At 50.2% G+C, this 20,130-nt stretch overlaps 1 protein-coding gene across 14 annotated transcripts in view; it reads left to right on the forward strand.

Annotated features, from left to right (window-relative positions):
• Nucleotides 1-20,130, forward strand: part of DOCK1 (dedicator of cytokinesis 1) — a 539,709-nt gene that overhangs the window by 168,017 nt on the left and 351,562 nt on the right. The gene's annotated exons all lie outside the window — the stretch shown is intronic.

Below are 20,130 nucleotides of genomic sequence, written 5' to 3' on the forward strand. Positions count from 1 at the left end.
CCTTTCTGGTCTTAGCCTCCTTCAACTGATTGGATTAGGCCCACCCAGCTTCTCCAGGATACTCTCTGTTCCGTAGCCACCTGAGGGCAGAGATTAACCACATCTGCAGATGTGTTTCACAGCAACACCTGAACTAATGTTTGATTGAATGGCTGGGTGCTGTCGCGTAGCCTCGTGGGTACGGAAGGTGGCATTCACAGCACGTTGTGGTCAGGTTTGCCCAGGTCTCAGTCTTGAGTTGTGTCTGCGTGTGTGTCTGAGCCCTGATGCAGCGCAGGGCCTCTCTGCTACCAGGTCAAGGGCTCAGCGGGTGAGTTAGGAAACAGAGGGAGGCAGAGGCAAAGGGGAGGGGTGGGACCACGTGGCTTTCTCAGCAATTGGGAAGGAGGCTAGAGCACAGCTTGGTGGGATGGAGAAGCCAGTGGGGAGTGGCCAGGTGATGGGTTGAGGAATGAAGTTGGGACTTGGGGATCGTGAGGTGCCAGCAGGAGAGAGCCTGAGCCAGACTGGCCCATTGGGGGGATGTCTCGGCAGTGGCTGAAGCCACAGCCACGGGGAGCAGCGCAGGCTCCTCGAGGCTGCAGAGGAGGCAGAGTACAGCTCCCTGCTCTTCTGCGAAAAGCATCCTTGAGAATTGTTGCAAGAAGGTGGGGTGACTTGTCCCAGTGGAGGAGGCGCTGAGCAAAGTGTGTGGAGAAGGGGGAGGGGGGAGGGGGGAGGACCTTCCAGCTGCAAGTGGCTCACGTGCGGGAGGCAGCCTGGGCATAAACAGTGGGCTTTGGACCCAGCCAGTTTCTGCTCCTGGGGGCTTGGGAGCCAGGACAGTGGGCAGAGGAGGACCAGGGAGTAGACCCAGCGGACTGAGCATCCCTCGGGAGCGGGTCCTGTGCGCCCAGAGATCGTTCTTCCTGGTCAGTCCTTTCATTGTGTGCAGAGCCGCTGGCCCCAGTGTTCCTGCTCTGTGCGCCCTTATACAACCAGAGCTCTGCCTTCCTTCCTTCTTTTCCTCTGTTTAGGGCTGCACCTGCAGCATCTAGAAGTTCCCAGGTCACAGCCACAGCAACGCGGAATCGGAGCCTCGTCTGCAACCTACCCCACAGCTCACGGCATCGCTGGATCTTTAACCCACAGAGCGAGGCCGGGGATTGAACCCAGGTCCTCTCGAATACTAGCTGGATTCGTGACTGCCGAGCCCCAGTGGGGACGCCCCAGTCCTTTCTTTTCCTCTCTCTCTCTCTCTCTTTTTTTTTTTTTTTTGGCTGCACTCTCAGCTGACCCCACGCCACAGCAGTGCCCTGAGCCACAGTAGTGACGATGCTGGATCCTTCACCTGCTCAGCCCCCAGGGCGCCCCCCAGAGTCATGCCTTTAATTCCTCCTGGCCCCCAGATGCCTCACTTTGCTGCTCTTGCACGCGGATGGCCTTGCTCTCTGGAGGGCGAGCTGGCGGGCGGCCCACGCTGGGCTCCAGTCCCTCCCTCCTCCGGCCGCCCCAGGAATTAGACAAAACGTTACTCACACCATCGCCCTTTCTAGTCCATCCTGGAAACGTGCACTGCCCCTTCCCACCGGCCGGTGCTGTGCGCCTTGCTAGGGTACAGCCATGCGGAGCAGCAGGGTCTCCGGCCCCGGGCCGCTGACCGTCTGAGGGTTCATAGCCCCCGAGTCCCCTGGGACCTGCGGAGGCGCTGTGGTCTGTGGCCAGGTGAGCAGGTGCCCGTGTGGGGTCCTGATGGGGCTTGTGTTCTGTGTGGCCAGGGATATGGGGGTTTTTGGAGAAGATGCTAAGAAGGCCCCGGGTCGGTGCTCTGGCTCTGTGTTTCACCGTCGACAAGAATGAGAATGCTCTTAAGTAGAAGGGGAAAAAAAGTTCATTTGTAAATGAACGAACAAATACGTTCGCAGAAAGGAGGGAGAGGCGGGAGGATGTTTCGGGCTGAATTGCTTCCCCAGCAACTCAGGGGATGCAGTTCGTCTGAGTACCTCAGAGCGGGCTTGGGCCTGGAGACGGAGCGTCTGCAAGGGTGATTAAGGGTAATAGGCGAGGCCGTTCGTGCGGCCCTCTTCCAACCCATCCTTAGGAGCAGAGGAAATGAAGACGCAGAGAAGAGAGGGGTGGAGAGACGGGGAGGACACGAGGAGGAGGGACCAGTTCTGGTGATGCCTCCGTCTGCGGCTTCTAGAGACCACCTGGTCCCTGGATGTCGCGGGATCCCCAGCAGATGCGCATCACGGCAGCCGCAAAGCCAAGGAGTTGCCTGATCTTGGGTTTGCCTTCCTGGCTCCCCCTCATCACCCTGATCTGCCCGGCACCCCCGGGAGGGGATCTGGCCAGGTGTCCAGAGCATGATCCAGTCCTTGGCCTTGGCCTCCCCCGTGACCCAGCCCTGCTGAGGTTTCCTTTGTCCTCCTCCGTCTCTGGTTTGGTCTGTCTGTGAACTCCTCCTCCTGGGCCTGCCCTGTGTGTCCATGGAGCCCTTTTCTGGGTCCCTGTGCCTCTTAGCCACAGCCTCCCCCCTTGGCTCCTCCAGCTCCTCAGCCTCCACTTCTTCTATTAAGACAGAGGGACAGAAGGACAGACGGTACCCGCAGCCTCCCCCCTCCTTTGCTGGCTGTCCCAGCCCCTCGCCTCCTTTTCTGCCCTCATATCCTCTGTGCACCCACTCTGTATCTTCCATGCTCGCATCTCAGCATCCCCCGTGACATCCTGCTTCCCCATCTGGGAGAATGAGGATTCAGGCCCCGTGTCGAAGATTCTAGGAGAGGAAACCTCACCCAGGACAGCAGGCTGCCTGTGTCACGACACCAGGCCTGCCCTGTCTTTCCAGGTCATGGGGATTGATGGGTGAGGCCTGGATGGCACTGGGGGCGTCGGGGTGGGGGGTAGCTTGGGGAGCAAGGGGCTTATACCCTAGGCTCTGGGAGAGTCGTTGCCCCGAGCTGGTGTCTGGAGTGGCAATAATTAGTCTTTCTCACCAGCTTTTCCTTTGGAGAAGAGCCTGACCTGCAGAAGTATTTTTAATTACCTAAGCCAAAGCTTTTCTTTATTTTGGTAACATTTACAAAAATTCCCTCTTCTGCATCTCTGAGTACATTTTTACAAAGTTAATAATTTGGGTGCTCATGGTTTAATCCTCTGACCTATATAGTAAATGTTTGCTGAGACACAGCTGTAGAGAAATAGGAAAGGGGGCTCGGGGGTGGCATTTTAGGACAGTGGGCAGTGTTGGGGACTTTGGGTTGGCTCTCCTTTCTGGTTTCCTTGGATTTCTACTTTGGTGGATTGTCTTAACATTTTGCTTAATTAAAGCGGCGACAGTGGCTTGCTTCAGGCAAGACGTCGCTTTGCCAGTGAACCGGCAGTGACACTGGAATCATTATTCTGGTGACTAATTTCATGCCTCATTTTAGAGGGAATTGGAGGCATCATACGGTCTCTAAGGTGTTGGTCCGTCACTGCTGGAAACCCTCGTGAGGGTCCGTCCTGAGTCACCACTTGAGTGACAGGAGAGTCTGATCACAAAATAAAGGGCAATCCTGGGTGTGCTGTTTGTACAGTCCTGGGGCAGGTTTTTTTTTTTGTTTGTTTGTTTTTTTGTTTTGTTTTTTTGGTCTTTTCCAGGGCTGCTCCTGCGGCATATGGAGGTTCTCAGGCTAGGGGTCTAATTGGAGCTGTAGCTGCCATCCTACGCCACAGCCACAGCAACACGGGATCCGAGCCATGTCTGCGACCTGCACCACAGCTCATGACAACGCCAGATCCTTAACCCATTGAGGAAGGCCAGGGATCGAACCCGAAACCTCATCATTCCTAGTCGGATTCGTTAACCACTGAGCCACAATGGGAACTCCAGCATATTCTTTTTTAAAGTGAATTTTTTTGGTGATGAAACGTACTCAGATGAAATTTGCCATTTTCACCATGTTTAAGTGACCGCTTCATATGTTCACAATAGCGTGAAACCCTCACCCCTGTCTAGTTCCAAAACATTTTCACCCCCCAGAAGGACCCCGTGTTTCCAGCGTGGTCACCCCCTCCCTCAGCCCCTGGCAGCCACTCGTCTGTTCTCTGTCTCTGAATTTGCCGCATTTGGATATAGCGTGTAAGTGACGGAATGAGGTGTGTGACCTCCTGGGTCTGGCTTCATTTACGTAGCGTACTTTCAAGGTTCACCCATGTCATAGCCCGTGTCATTGCTTCCGTTTGAGGGCAGAATCACTCGGTGTCATGTGGAGAGACCCCATCTTATGGATCCCTTCATCGCTGCATGGCTATTTGAGTCCTTTTCACTTTTTGACTACTGGGAATCGTCCTCTTTGGAGCATTCTTGTACAAGGTTTTCTTGGAACACCTGGTTTTGCTCTTTGAAATTGACCTATGAGTGGAACTGCTGAGCCACATGGTAATTCTTCTCAGTTGATTGAAGAATGGACGTTCTTTGGATTGGACGGACTCCTGAATTACCCGAGAAGGTGGACAGGGAAAGGTCCTGCCTCCTTTTTCATATTAAAACTTGCTCTGGAGGGCAAATGCAGGGCTGTCTTTTCTGTTTTCAAACATCTAGACTCTTGGTGGAGATGTAGGACCCAAGGAATTCAAGTTTATGCTATTTTTCCCCGAGCAGGAGAGCAGGGAGGACACGTAAGGTCAGAGCCTTGTGACCACAAATCAATCTCAAGAATTGAGAAATCACAGCAGATGTATTTTCCAGGAGTGCATCCTGTCAACACTCGACATTCCTAATCAGAGACAGCAACATCAGTGTTATTTACAGCCTCCTAAATCCTTGGCCCTAAGACATCGTAGAACCTTGGGGCCAACAAGACTCGGACTCTGTCCTCAAGGAAATGATTGATCACTGACCGTACACCAGACCTCTTCCCTGCAGGTTCCTGTTTAATTCTCACAAGATTCGTCCTCTGGGAGAAACCGAGAGAAATCAATACCAACATACCCCAGGATTCAGGGACCTCCTTGGGGATGAAAGAAGCCGACGGAGGAAAGCTGCCATGGCCTCTATTCTGGACCTACATTTCCCTATTGAATGTTAAGTCCTTTCAAATTAAAGAGAGCTAGAATTTCTCCTCCTCAGGCACCTTAGCCATATTTCACGTCTTAAGTAGACACAGGTACCTACTGGCTATTCCATTGGACAGAGCATTATTGCAGGATGTTCTCGTGGACAAGGCTGGCTAGACCATAAATACTGGAGCCACCACAGCAGTAATGTTGATGTGCTGGAGGCGGGGTGGCATCGGGGGAGGTGTCAGGATTTGAACCTGGAAAAGTGGAACTGTGTTTCTGGTTCCCTTGTCCCTGACAAGGCATATCCCCACCTCCAGGATCCTTGGACAGACTGCTCTTTGTGTCACTCAGAGCAGGCAGTCTCAGCCCCTTGCTATGCACAGATGTTTATTGCTTCTCCCTCATGAGATCAGCACAAGCATTGACAGTAAATGCTTAGACACCTGTACAGTCATTTGACACCCGCGCATCATCCAGGTGGCATTTCCATTTACTAGAAAATCATCTTATGGGAGTTGCTGCTGTGATGCAGTGGAATAAGGATCTGGCATTGCCATAACTGGAGTAGCTCAGATTCCATCCCTGGCCAGGGAACTTCCATAGGCTGTGGGTGTGGCCAAAACAAAACAAAGAAATCATTTTATTTTACAAAACTGTTGGTTGGAAACAGGTTGAAAATAAAACAGGCTTTTCATCTTATACTTCCCTGGAAGTATAAGAATCCTTTCCTTTTGGTCTTGGGATGGGAAGTGTGTTAGTTTGCTTGCCAGGGCTGCTTTAAGAAATGAACATGATCTGGATGTCTCAGCAACAGAAATTTGTTCTCTTAGGGTTCTGGAGGCTACAGGGCTATATTCCTTCTGAAGACTCTTGGGGCGGATCTTCCTCTGTCTCTTCTAGTTTATGCTGATTGTTGGCATTCCGTGGCAATCCTTGACTTGTATTTTCATCTTCCATTCCTGCCTCTGCCTTTTCCCCTCTGTGTGCCTTTGTGCCCATCTCCCTCTCTTTTGTAAATACATTATCCTTGGATTTAAGGCCCACCCTAATCTAGTTGACTTAATCTTAATTTGACTTAATAATAATAATAGGCATATATGAGAAACCCACAGCTAACATCATACTCAGTGGTGAAGAGCTGAAAGCTTTTCCTCTAAAATAGGAACCAGACAAGAACACCCATTGTTGACACTTTTATTCAACATAGTATCAGAAATCCTAGCCACAGCAATCAGACAAGAAAAAGAAATAAAGGGCATGAAAATTAAAAGGGAACAAGTAAAACTGTCACAATTTGCAGATGACATGATACTCTATGTAGAAAACTCTAAAGACTCTACCGAAAAACCGTTAGAACTAATAAATGGATTTGGTAAATTAGCAGGATACAAAATGAATATACCGAAATCTGTTACATTTCTATATGCTAACAGTGAACTATCAGAAAGAGAAATTAAGAAAACAGTTGCATTTACAATTTCATCAAAGAATAAGATGCCTAGGAATAAATCTAACCAGGGATGTAAAAGACCTGTCTTCGGAAAACTTTTAAGACATTAATAAAGGAGATCAAGGATGACACAAACAAATGGAAAGATATACCACAATCACAGATTGGAAGACTTAATATTGTTAAAATGACTAGAGTACCTAAGTCGTACCTAAGGAAATCTACGGATTCAATGTAATTGCTGTTACAATACCAGTGACATTTTTAAATTTAAAAATGTTTTATTTATTTTTATTTTATTTTATTTTTTTTTTGTCTTTCGCTATTTCTTGGGCTGCTCCTGGCACATGGAGGTTCCCAGGCTAGGGGTCAAATCGGAGCTGCAGACGCCAGCCTATGCCACAGCCACAGCAACGCGGGATCCGAGCCGCGTCTGCGATCCACACCACAGCTCACAGCAACACCGGATCGTCAACCCACTGAGCAAGAGCAGGGACCGAACCCACAACGTCATGGTTCCTAGTCGGATTCGTCAACCACTGCACCAGAATGGGAACTCCCCTATTTTTTTTTTTTAAATTAAAGTTGATTTACAATGTTGCTTCAATTTCTGTTGTACAGCAGAGTGACCCAGAGAAGGAAATTACCAATAGTGTTTTTCACCGAACTAGAACAACTGATCCTAAAATTTGTATGGAATCACACAAAACCTCAAATAGTCAAAGCACTCTTGAGCAAGAGAAACAAAGCTAGAGGTATCATACTCCCTGATTTCAAACTGTGATACAAAACTATTGTAATCAAAACAGTGTGGTACTGGTATAAAAACAGAATAGAAATCCCAGAAATAAATTCACACTTTTATGGTCAATTAATCTATGATAAAGGAGGTGGGAATATACAATGGTGAAAAGACAGTCTCTTCCAGAAATGGTGTTGGGGAAACTGCACAGCTGCATGCAAAAGGATGTAACTAGATCAGTTTCTTTTTTTTTTTTTTTTTGTCTTTTTTGCCATTTCTAGGCACGCTCCTGCGGCACATGGAGGTTCCCAGGGTAGGGGTCTAATCGGAGCTGTAGCTTCTGGCCTATGCCAGAGCCACAGCAATGCCAGATCTGAGCTGCGTCTGCGACCTACACCATAGCTCATGGCAACGCCGGATCCTTAACCCACTGAGCAAGGCCAGGAATCGAATCTACAACCTCATGGTTCCTAGTCGGATCCGTTAACCACTGAGCCACGACGGGAATTCCTAGATCACTTTCTTATACAAATATAAACTCAACATGAATTAAAGACTTAAAGGTAAGACTTGAAATCTTAAGGCTCCTGTAGGAAAACATACAGCAGTAACCTCTTTCATCAGTCTTAGCAGTGGGTTTTGGGATCTGTCTTCTCAGGCAAGACCAGTAAAAGCAAAAATAAACAAATGGGACCAACATTAAACTAAAAAGCGTTTGCATAGCAGAGGAAACCATCAACAAGACAAAAAGACAGTATACTTTTTGAGAGAAAATATCCCCTAATGATACGACTGAGAAGCGGTTAATATCCACAGTATATGAGGAATTCAAACAACTCAATATAAGAAACAAACAACGAATTAACAAATGGGCTGAGCACTTGAATAGACCTTTTTCCAAGGAGGACGTACAGATGGCTAACAGGCACATGAAAAGATGCTGAGCATCAGGGACACGAAAACTAAAACCACAATGAGATACTACTGCACAGCTGTCAGCATGGCTGTCATCGAAAAGTCAAGAGGTGACAAGCGTGGGCGAGAATGTGGAGAAAGGGACCCGTCACAGGCTTTTGGTGACTGTAATGGAACTCAGTATATGCAGCATAAATGAAGGAGGAAGGTCATGTTACCACCACACGAGTCAGCTGTTCCATTTTTGGTATTTACCCAAATAAAGCATAAATACTCATTAGAAAAATTATGTGCGCCCTGATGTTCACTGCAGCTTTATTTACAATAGCCAAGGTATGGGAGCAACTTCAGTAGGTGCCCTTCGATAGATGCATGGGATAAAGAAGTGTGTGTGTGTGTATGCCATTTGATATATGTGTATATATAATACAATAATGTAGTATCATACAGAAGATATACTGTCAGTTACATTAATTACATATTGTCACTGACATTTTTATTATATTAATTACATCATTATTATATATACATGTATGTATATATGTACACACAAATACACACACACAATCAAATATCAGCCGTAAAGAATGAAATCTGGGGAGTTCCCGTCGTGGCGCAGTGGTTAACGAATCCGACTAAGAACCATGAGGTTGCGGGTTCGGTCCCTGCCCTTGCTCAGTGGGTTAACGATCCGCCGTTGCCGTGAGCTGTGGTGTAGGTTGCAGACGAGGCTCGGATCCCGCGTTGCTGTGGCTCTGGTGTAGGCCGGTGGCTACAGCTCCGATTCAACCCCTAGCCTGGGAACCTCCATATGCCGCGGGAGCGGCCCAAGAAATAGCAACAATAACAACAACAAAAACAAAAAGACAAAAGACAAAAAAAATAAATAAATAAAAATTAAAAAAAAAAAAAGAATGAAATCTGCCATTTGTGACCATGTGGATGACCCAGCGCGTATTAAATAAGTCAGGTGGCAAAAGATAAATCTTGCGTGATTCCACCTTTTGGTGGAACATAGAATCCAAAACACGTGAACCACCTCGCCAAACAGAAACCAACTGAGAGACGCCGAGGACGCACTGCTGGCCGGCAGCGTGGAGGGCGCCCCGGGGAGATGGCTGAGTGGGCGAGGGTGATCAGGAGGTACCCGCTTCCAGGTGTCAGTCCGTCACAGGGATGCCATGTACAGCACAGGGCATGTAGTCCGTAGTGTCGTACCTTTCTTTATGTGATGGCAGATGGTAACCGGATTTACCAGGGTGGTCATTTTGGAATCACCATAATTTTATACTATAATGATATTATAAGCCAAGTAGACTCCAATAAAAATAAATACATAGAAGTCATCACAATAAATGCATAAACAAAGCAGAGACACCGGCCTTGGATTTAGGATCCCCCGTAGTCTAGGATGACCTTGTCTGAATTTGATTTCACCTACGAAGTCCCTCCATGCAAGGAGGGTTCCACGTATGGGTCCCACGGGTGAGAAGTGGGACATATTTCGGGGTGCACAGTTCCACTCACCCTGGTCTGCTTTGTGCATAGGATGCAGGGCAGCCAGTGTGCACACGGCTCAGGTTGGGTCGGGGGGGGGGGGGGGTCGGAGGGTGTGCCTAGGTTCCAGTGTTGGGCCCTTTATCTTTCTCACTGTTTCCTCCTTTGGAAGGGCCTTGCTTCACCCTGTTTGGCTCCCTCTGCCTGTTGAGTGTGTCCACAGCCTTGACCTTCATCTCTGAGGGTGGGGGTGGGGGTGGTGCTGGGGCTCGGGGGCAGCAGGAGGCCCTGGGAGCGGGGAGGAGACCAGCCCGTGGGTCTCGCCTTTCCTCCTGCGTCTTCCGTTCTCCGTCGTCAGCTGGAGCCCCTTCCTCTTCCCGTTTCTGTTTCTCAGAGGCTCCTGTTTGTTTGTAAGATTATTCACCCCACGAATAAGACACACGTGTGATGTGATGTACTCTTCAGTGGCTGTTTTCAAAGCTGCATCACTGCAGTTCAGGCCCGTCAGAGGCTTTGAACGGACCATTTTTCTGTCTGTCGACTGCTGAATTTCAAGTGTGTTTTAGAAAATCGCCATCATTTGGAAGACATGCTTTGCATCCTGGAAGCTGTCTAGACAGGTAACCAATTTGAGCCAATTTGGAGGCTGTGGAGGCCTGTTCAAAGGACTGCCCCTTCTTCTCTGGGCCTTGTCGCTACAGGGCTGTGCCAGTAAAAGGAGAGAAAAAGTGTTCGTAATTTAATTCAAATTTGTTCCTGCCTCGATTATGGTAATACTCCTATTTTGCATGACTTAATTCCTGGCAAATAGATGTTAGGAGGTTAAGGGGAGCACGGTGGCTCCACCGGAGAGGGTTTGTTCTTGGATGTGCTAATTCGACCCCTTCTCTTCCTCTTGCCTTGTACTTTTTGCTGCATTGGTCCTGCTGCCCGGTCCCAGCTCTGCAGGGTCCCTGTGCTCTGCTGAACATCTCAGCTTGTCCCCACTTGCTGAGTCCTGGTGGCTCCCCCGGCCCTTTGTGGTCTTACAGAGGTCATGGCTTCCTTGACCAAAGCGGCCTTTGGTCAACCTCAACTGGTCGAGGATGAGGCAGGTGCAGGCTCTTGACCCGAGAGTGGGTCGGGGAGGCAGGGCGGGGCACACCTGAACCCACGCTTCCCCACCGTTTCCATACATGGGGGCGTCCTTGTGAGCCCAGGGGGCTGGGTCTGGCCAGGCTGACCCAAGGGCTGAGAGCTTCTGCCTGCTGGGGACCCGTCTGTGACACGACCACACGGGGAAGGGAGCTCTTGCCTAACCTGATGGGTCTTGACTAGGGGCTGTATGGAAATGTCAGCACACGTATTGTTTGTAGGGGGTCCCCTGACGTTTCATGGGCAGGAGCCAGAGCTGGTAAGAGCAGTCCTGCCCGGTGAAAATGAATCCCTCCTGTGAGAAACAAGGGGAGGCCGGCCCCCTATTGTTGATATTCTCCAAGAAAGGCACACCTGATGTTTGTCTACTTATCTTCTTGTTTTTAATTGTGGTAAAACCACAGAACACAGCACTTACTATCAAAAGATTCAAAGTGGGAGTTTCCGTTGTGGCTCAGCGGTTAACGAACCTGACTAGTATCCATGCGGACGCAGGTTGGCTCCCTGGCCTCGCTCAGGGGTTAAGGATCTGCCGTTGCCATGAGCTGTGGTGTAGATCGCAGACACAGCTTGGATCCCACGTTGCTGTGGCTGTGGTGTAGGCCAGCAGCTACAGCTCCAACTGGACCCCTAGCCTGGGACCTCCCATGTGCTGTGGATGTGGCCCTAAAAAGACCAAAAAAAAAGAAAAAAGTTTCAAAGTGTACGGTTCAGTACTGTTGACTGTATTCAGTAGATCTCTAGGAGGTTTTCATTTTGCAAAACTTGCAAAATCTCTGACTCCATTAAAAACCAGTCCCCACCCCTCTCCCCCGGCAGCCACAATCCTACTTTTGGTCTCGATGCCTTTGGCTGCTTTAGTGTCCGAGGAATCCTACAGTCCATGTCTTTTTGTACTGGCTTGTTTCTCTTAGTACAGTGTCCTCAACGTTTATCTCTGAAGTAGCAGATGTCAGAATTGCCTTCTTTTTCGAGGCCGAATCACATTCCATTGTGTGTCTGGATCACATTATCTATATGAATAATTCGTCCATTGATGGGCATTTGCTTTGCTTCCAGTAGAGCTGCCGTCAGGAGAGGTGTGCCCTTGCATCTTCAAGATCCTAATTCTGGAGTTCCCATCGTGGCGCAGCGGAAACAAATCAGACTAGGAACCATGAGGTTGCGGGTTTGATCCCTGGCCTTGCTCAGTGGGTTAAGGATCCGGCATTGCCATGAGCTGTGCTGTAGGTAGCAGATGCGGCTGGGATCTGGTGTGGCTGTGGCTGTGCCATAGGCCAGTGGCTACAGCTCTGATTAGACCCCTAACCTGGGAATCTCCGTATGCCGCAGGTGCAGCCCTAAAAAGGACAAAAAAAAAAAAAAAAGATCTTCGTTCCAGTGCTTTTGAATAAACACCCAGAAGTGGAATTGCGGATCGTCTGGTAGCTCTGTTTCATTTCCTGAGGAACCTCCATACTGTCTTCCTCAGTGGCTCTACCGTTAGCGTTCCCATCAGGAGTGCACAGGGGCTACAGCGTCTTGTCCACACCTGTTACTTTCGGTTGTTGGTTTTGATAGCAGCCGTCTTGGGGGGTGTGAGGTGACCTCTTGTTGAGGTTAATTAGCCCTAATGGTTAGTGATATATTCCCCGTCTTTTCATTTCATGATTGTTGGCTGTAACATATTGACTTTTAAGGATAGGTCCTTGCACTGGAGTCACTAAAGAATGTAAAACTTCGTACGTTTGTACTTTTCTCATTAACTTTTTGGTTTGGACTTAGGATAGCTAAACATAAAACTACACAGAGGAGGAGTTCCCGTCGTGGCCCAGTGGTTAACGAATCTGGCGAGGTTGCGGGTTCGATCTCTGGCCTTGCTCAGTGGGTTAAGGATCTGGTGTTGCCATGAGCTGTGGTGTAGGTCGCAGACGAGGCTGGGATCCCACTTTGCTGTGGCTGTGGCGTAGGCTGGTGGCTACAGCGCCAATTTGACCCCTGGCCTGGGAACCTCCATATGCCTCTGGAGCGGCCCTAGAAAAGGCAAAAAGACCAAAAAAAAAAAAAAAACCTACACAGGGGAATGGTTTCCTCCAACTGCTAAATCGTCCCTTGGGATTGAAGGAATAATAGCGTTGGCGATGAAGATATAGGGAGTGCTGTTTGAAAGACCCAATTCTGCTTAAAGGAAGCTGGGATACAAAGAGAAGAGGTGTTTTTAGATTTAAAAGGCAGAAATTGTAGGTAGACTTTTTTTTAACAAGGTGTAACGAACAGAAGCAGTCGCTGTCATCCCCTTTCTTTTGGTTCTGGATTCCTACATGTCCAGCAGGGTGGCTCAGAGCGTCACATCCTTGAGTCTCTCCAAAGGGCCCTGCTTTTCCATTCTTTGGCTGCAGGAAACCGTCATATCCAGCCATCTGCTCTGTTTCATTCATTCCCCAGGAAAGACACGCGTTCCGGTGCAGCGACACCTGTCGGCTGAACTGGTCTTGGTACAGCGTCCTGGATCCAGGTGCTCTGGTTCTTCTGAGTCTCTTTTTCTGTGCCCCACGTCTTCCAAAAAGATGGAGCATTTAAGTCTGAAAGGAGAATTTGTGGACCTTATATATATTTTAGCTAAAAACCTCCAAACGGCATCATTTTAATATGCGTTTTCTGGAGAAATATGTAAATTAATAATTGCTTCATACATTATTCAAGAACGACTTATTTTGTATCATCGATAGCTCTTGTAATCTTATATAAAGATATGCTAATGGATTTAATTAAAATAATTATACTGAATAATGTAACCTGAACTTTACCCTAAAATAGTGTCTATTAATCATCATCAGTAGTAATATTTTTAGCCAGAGAGACACTTTACAGCATTAAACCGACACCGGATGGAAAGCGCATTTTTTGGTGTTGTTTTACAGTTCGGATTAAGTTGGCATTCTCATGAGACGCATGACAATTAAATTTGCTTAGAGAAGAGTACAAAATTCATTTAATTTCTTTAACCTGAATTATTTCAGCAGTTAAACTTTTACTGTTTTTTTTTTTTTGCTGTTTCATAATTCTTTTATGTGGTTCATTTTTTTCTCTTTAGAATTTTTTTTTTTTTTTTTTTTTTTGCCCATGGGATTCAGTTCCGACCTCACTTTCCTGCCATTGCCTCATGGTCGCTGGATATCATGTGGTTTTTTAAGTTGATGTATAGTTGACTTACAATGTTGTGTTAGTTTCAGGTACACAGCAGAGCCGCTCAGTTTTATATATATATATAATATATATATTACATATCTCTTCTTTTTCCGGTTCTTCCCCTTATAGGTGATTACAAGATGCTGAGTACCGTTCCTTTTTCTAGGCATGGGTCCTTGCTGTTTACGTCTTTTGTATTCAGTAGTATGTACCTGTGAATCCCATGCTCCTCACTTTTCTCCCCCTCGTCCCCTTGGGTCACCGTAGGTTTGTTTTCTATGTCTGTGAGTCTGTTTCTGTTTCGTGAAGACGTTCTTTTGGATCATTCTTTGTAGATTCCGCATAGAAGAGACACGATATGATGCTTGTCTCTCCCTGACTTTACGTAGTATGTTCATCTCTGGTCCATCCATGTTGCTGCAAATGGCATCATTTCATTTTTTTTTTTAATGGCTCAGTATATAGTCCACTGTGTATAGAAACCCCATCTTCTTTATCCATTCATCTGTCGATGGACATTTAGGTTGCTTTCTTGTCTTGGCTGTTGTGAATAGTGCTGCAGTGAACATTGGGGTGCAGGTATCTTGTTGAGTTATTGTTTTCTCTGGATTTCAAGAAAGAGTGGGGTTTCTGGATCATGTGGTAACTCTGTGGATGCCATGAGTTCTTGATTGCCTGGATATTAAGGGATGAGCCCCATATTAAGCGGGATACTCGCCAACTCGGCTACCGTTTAATATAAGTAGAAATAGCTGGCCACTAACTTAGTCCCTTGTGTGGCTCGGTGGCTTTGCTGTCTTTCAGTCCCTGCTCGGTGGTGGGGAGCCCTACTGGTTTTGGTGGAGATTTTAGTTTTACCTAACGTCGTTGTGTGTCTGAGTGTGTGAGGTCCTCAGCTTGTCAGTGGGTCCTCGTACCTGTGCATCTCGTATTGACTCTGTCCATTCTCAGCTGGACAGATGAAAGCCTTACCAAGTTCAAGGAGAAACGCCGGCTGGGACATAAGCTGCCATGACATGAATTCAGGTCAATTTAAAGTCAAATCTGAAGGAAGGCAAACACGGATTTGATAACCTCAACTATACTGAAAAGACAGGGGGCACAGAAACAAAGCTAAAAACACTGACTTCATCTAAATTCCTCCGGGTACTCCTCTCTGTTCCTGGCTGGGCCCGTCACGGGGAGTCTTCTCGGGGGTTAGGTGGCCCACGGCTCACAGCCTGGGAGGGATGGAGGACGAGGCCCCGCTCCAAGCTCAGCTTTGTCTCTTGGGCACGTCCCCCAGGACTCCGCATCCTCTGCCTGCGGGGAACCTGGCCGAGGCCCGGGAGGCTCCTGGTGGCTGCTGACCTGCAGGTGGTTTGGCCTCTCACCTAATGGACCAAAGAGCCTTGCACATTCTGAGCAAGATTTTGCTTAAATAAAGAATTGATTTCCAAAAAACGTCAAAGGAAAACAACAATAGAAAAGGGAGACCTCTCCAAGGCCCTCCGTTCCTGTTATCCTCTCTCTGTGATTTGACAAATGCATCTCTTCAGTATTTATCACTCTACATAGGACTTTGTAAATGCAAGTTTTCACTGAATGGAGGGTTTTGCATGTTAAAGTAGGTTTTTAGGGAGTTCCCTGGTGGCCTAGAGGTTAAGGATCTGGTGTGTGACTGCTGTGGCTTGGGTCACTGCTGTGGCATGAGTTCAATCCCTGGCCTGGGAACTTCTGAGTGCCAGGGGTCCAGCCAAAAAAAAAAAAAAAAAGGGTTTTCATGTTCATATCTGCACACATCCACGCACTCTCCTGCCTCCACGACCATCAGCCAGTGGCAGCCCGGGCCTTCTGTTGAGCTCTAGTGATGCATTGAGTGTGTACTGCCCACTACAGGGCACAGGTACGTTCTCCCACCAGTCGCTCCACTCACTCTCTTGACTCCATCATTACACAATGAGAGGCACCCAGAGGAAAAGCCCACTTCCTGGGTTCACACAGCAGGTGGCGGAGGCAAGAGCCTGGCTGGAGTCCAGGGGCTGGTCCAGTGTGGGGCTCCCACTCTGGGGTGTCATGTCCACCTGAGGGCCCTTGTCTGCATCTGGGACTTTGGTTTCTGGAGGCCTCTCATGCCGGTAAGGTCTGACCCAGTGCTCTTCATCTTGGGAAGCTCTTTTTATTTTATTTTTTTTTAGGGCCACACCCATGACACATGCAAGTTCCCAGGCTAGCGCTCCAATCGGAGCTACAGCCGGCCTACACCACAGCCACAGCAACGCCAGATCCTTAACCTGCTGAGCAGGGCCAGGGATTGAACCTGCATCCTCATGGATACGAGTTGGATTCTTAACCCGCTGAGCCGCAGTGGGAAACTCCAGCATCTTGCTAAGCTCTTGAAGCAGCAGCCCCTTGCCCTTGGAAGAGAGCGGAATTCAGAGAAGCAGCCTGCCTCCTCGGAAGGATCGGGAGCTTTTTCCCGTGGGCAGAAACAGACCAAAACACTTGAGTCTGTCATTAAATAACCAGTGTCCGAGGCCGGCAGCGCTGGCTGTCCCCTGAGGAGAGGGGGCGAAGGCATGTTTGTTCTCGGGAGCATCAGGCTGCAGCAGGGGGACCCGGCCTCCCCCTGCCTCTCTGGCTGCTCGTCAGCCTGGCGGGGAGGCTGTTGTGTCTCTCAGCTAATGAGGCCGATTTCTGCGGGTGGAAAGCAGAGAGGTGGAGAGTCTCTTGACGATTAAGAGGTGATTCTGTCAGGGAGCCACAGAGGTCCTGCTGTGTCCAGGTCCTCGGCCGGGCCTGAGGGCCACCGTTGAGAAGGAACAGGCCGGGCCACCGCCGCAGGGCCCTGGTCTTTGGTTAGAGACAGGCAGCCTGCTGCAGTACGACTTCTCGGTGCTTAACCTGGAGTCCCTGTGTCCTGAGGAAGACGATGGCTTGAGTGTTTGGGGGCTCAGACGGGAGTGGGGGTGGTGGGCAGTGAGCCAGGGTGGGCAGAGCCCAGGAGCTGGCAGAGGGGGCTGGGAGCACGTGGGAAACTGGAAGAGGCTCCCGTGGGTGAGAGAGTCATGCACCAGCGAGTGGAGGCCACCAACAGGGACGACAACGGGGGAGCCGGGGCCTCTGAGGATGCTCGGTGTCAGGCCGGGGTCCCCAGAGGAGGGCCCTGCCGGTGGGAGACAGAAGCGGCCTGGGCCCCGTGGGGAGCCTGTAGCGATGGAGGAGGGGCTCGAAGCGGTGGCAGGGGGGGGCCCGCTAATAGTTGGAGCCACCAGCCTCTGTGATTGGTCAGAAGCGTGTTGTGGGGCAGGATCTAAAATATGGCACAAAGGAACCTGTCTACAAACCAGAAAGAGACTCAGGGACGTAGATTACAGACGAGTGGTTGCCTGAGTGGGGTGGGGAGTTTGGGGCTAGTAAATGCAAACTGTGACATTTGGAGTGGATGGGCAAGGAGGTCCTGCTGTACAGCCCAGGGCACTCTACCCAATCCCCTGGGACAGAATGTGAGGGAAGATAATGAGAAAGAGAATGTGTATATACATGTGGGGTTGGGTCCCTTTGCTGGCTGGACAGCAGAAAGTGATTCCACATTGCGTGTCAGCTACACCCCAATAAGAAACACATTTAATTACAAGAGAAGAAGCGAGTTGTGGGTAAGACAGAGCATCCAGCCTGAGGCTGAGGCCTGGGGGGCTCCTGGGAGGCTGGGGGTGGTTGCAGCATCTCTGGGACATCCAGGAGCCCAGTGGGGTGTGAGAGAAAGCCCAGGGGCCAGGACCTGGGACACAGGCACTTGCCGTCCGAAGCTACCTGCAGCGGGGCTTCCTGAGGGCTGGGACGGGGGGAGAGCCATCTAGAAGGACCCAGAGGACCCCTGCCTTGAAGGGAGGGGTTTGGGATAGAGGAAGCTAACTGCTATGGGAGTGAGGCGGCTCCTGGATGCCACGGGGGGTCCCCTGAGAGAAGGCCTGGAGTCAGTGTGCCCTTGGCACGAATGGAGCCATGGTAGAGGCCAGGGCAGGCCGCGGAGGCCAGGGGTGGGTGCTGTGCAGTGGACACCCACCGGGCTGAGCCCACAGCTTGGGAACTGTCTGTACAGGGGAGCGGGGTGGACAGCTTGGGGCTCAGAGGTGGTTGTAGGTGAGAGCTGGGCATGGGCTCAGGTGTGGAGGGGAGGCGGCAGCTGTGGTGACAATGGGGCACCTGCAGAGGCTGGTATGGAAAATGCAAGAGGCGTTTCCTTCCTGGCTCAGTGGTAACAAACCCAACTGGTATCCATGGGGACGCGGGTTCGATCCCTGGCCTCGCTCAGTGGGTTAAGGATCCAGCTGCCATGAGCTGTGGTGTAGGTCGCAGATGCAGCTCGGATCCCGCATTGCTGTGGCTGTGGTGTCGGCTGGCAGCTGTAACTCTGATTCGACGCCTAGCCTGGGAAGCTCCATATGCCACAGGTGCGGCCCTAAAAAGCAAAAAAGAAAAAGAAACTGCAGGAAGTGCTTGAGCAGACAGTGGGGAAGGGGCTGAACCCAGCAGGTAGGAGCCCCGTGGAGGCAATGGGCAGAGCCTTGTTCTGGCTTGAGTGTGGGCAGTGCTGCCAGGCCTGTTCTCCTGATGCTTGGTTTGCCCTGAAGTAGGAGGTGAGCTGAGTGGGGCGGGGGTGAGGTCCCGGGCTGGCAGAGAGCCGAGAAAGGCTGAGATGGTCACTGTGGGAGGTGGGGGACAGAGAGGAGCCCAGGACCGCCGAGAACAGAGCTGGAGATGGGGTGTGGGAGGCGCCCCCGCCTTCGCTTCATCGTGTCTCTGTCCTTGGCAGGTTATCCAGAACCGATGTGGGTTTGTGCTTCCTCTCGGGTCTAACCCCGAGGAGGTGCAAGGCATGACACCCCAGGATGTGGGTCAGGGAAGCCGAGTCCCGAGTCCGCCGGCCTTTGGGTGTCGCAGCGGGAGAACCCTCTGTGGGCGTTACCTTGGCATTGGGTGGGGGCACCCTGGCCCTGCTCTGGCGTGCAGGCTGCCCGCTTAACGCAGGGCCCGGTGGGTGGGGTCCGGGCAGCGAGCAGAGGGTGGGCCACCCAGGCCTGTCTTGTTTGCTGCTCTGTGTCCTTGCGAGGTGGCATTTTCCACGCTGCTCCAGGCAAATGCCACCTTGTCGGGTACAGGATAAAACGTGCAATCCCGCTGCATCCTCGCCCTCAGGACCATCACAAACCAGACAGGACACTTTGGCGCCCGAGCAGTCAGCTGTGCAAATGCTTATCATCAAATGTCACAATAAATATTTTTTAGTTTTTCAAAGCAGCTCTGAGGTCCCTGAAGCAGAACTTTGGAAACTGGAATGAAATTGTTTCTAGTTAAGGTTCTTTTCAAAAGTTGTCAGAGCAGGTGTCTGGACTCCTCTGATGTGACCCGTATTGAGGGTGAGGGTTACCGCCCGGGAACAGAGCAGCGATTCTGGCTGCAGGGGGCGTGACAGGCAAACTGCTCACCTCTCCTTCCTCACCTTGAACGTGGAGCATCGAGGTTTAGGGGGGAGGCCGAGTGTGCTGGTTTCACTTGGAGGTGGACGGACTGGCCTCAGATCAGCAAATGATTTCACTTGTGCCTCTACCTTCTCGCCTGTCAAAGGGGCTGGTGAGAGACCCCTTCCGCGTGCCGTCCTGAGGATTGACTGTCGCCAGAGTGTAGCACTGGGAAAGTGTCCGGCAGGTACAGAGTATTCACAGGTGACACCTTAGGAAAGCTGAACTTGCTTGAAGTGACTTGAATCTGACCACCGAGACTCTCAGGCACCAGAGATGAGACTGGCGCCTGTCAGCCTCTCAGGCGTTTTTCCATGCCTATCCTCCAGGTGCTATATTTTTATTCATTTAGAAAATTAAGGTGGAGGAGTTCCCGTCATGGCTGATTGGAAATGAATCTGACTAGCATCCATTAGGTCACAGGTTCCATCCCTGGCCTTGCTCAGTGGGTTAAGGATCCTGCGTTGCCATGAGCTGTGGTGTAGGTTGCATATGTGGCTCGGCTCCTGCGTTGCTGTGGCTGTGGTGGAGGCAGCTCCGATTAGATCCCTAGCTGGGAACCTCCATATGCCGCAGGAGCGGCCCTAGAAAGACACACCCACAGAAAAATTCGGGTGTAGTTAGTGTACAGCCACACAGAAGAGTTCCATCAACCAACCCTACATTCCTCCATCACCGACTCCGGGCAAACCCTCCCC

Source organism: Sus scrofa, chromosome 14, assembly GCF_054392235.1.
Source record: "Sus scrofa isolate SSC_HxYL_T2T_F1_AM1 chromosome 14, Sscrofa_HxYL_maternal_Yorkshire_Landrace_v2.0, whole genome shotgun sequence".
Lineage (NCBI taxonomy): Eukaryota > Metazoa > Chordata > Mammalia > Artiodactyla > Suidae > Sus > Sus scrofa.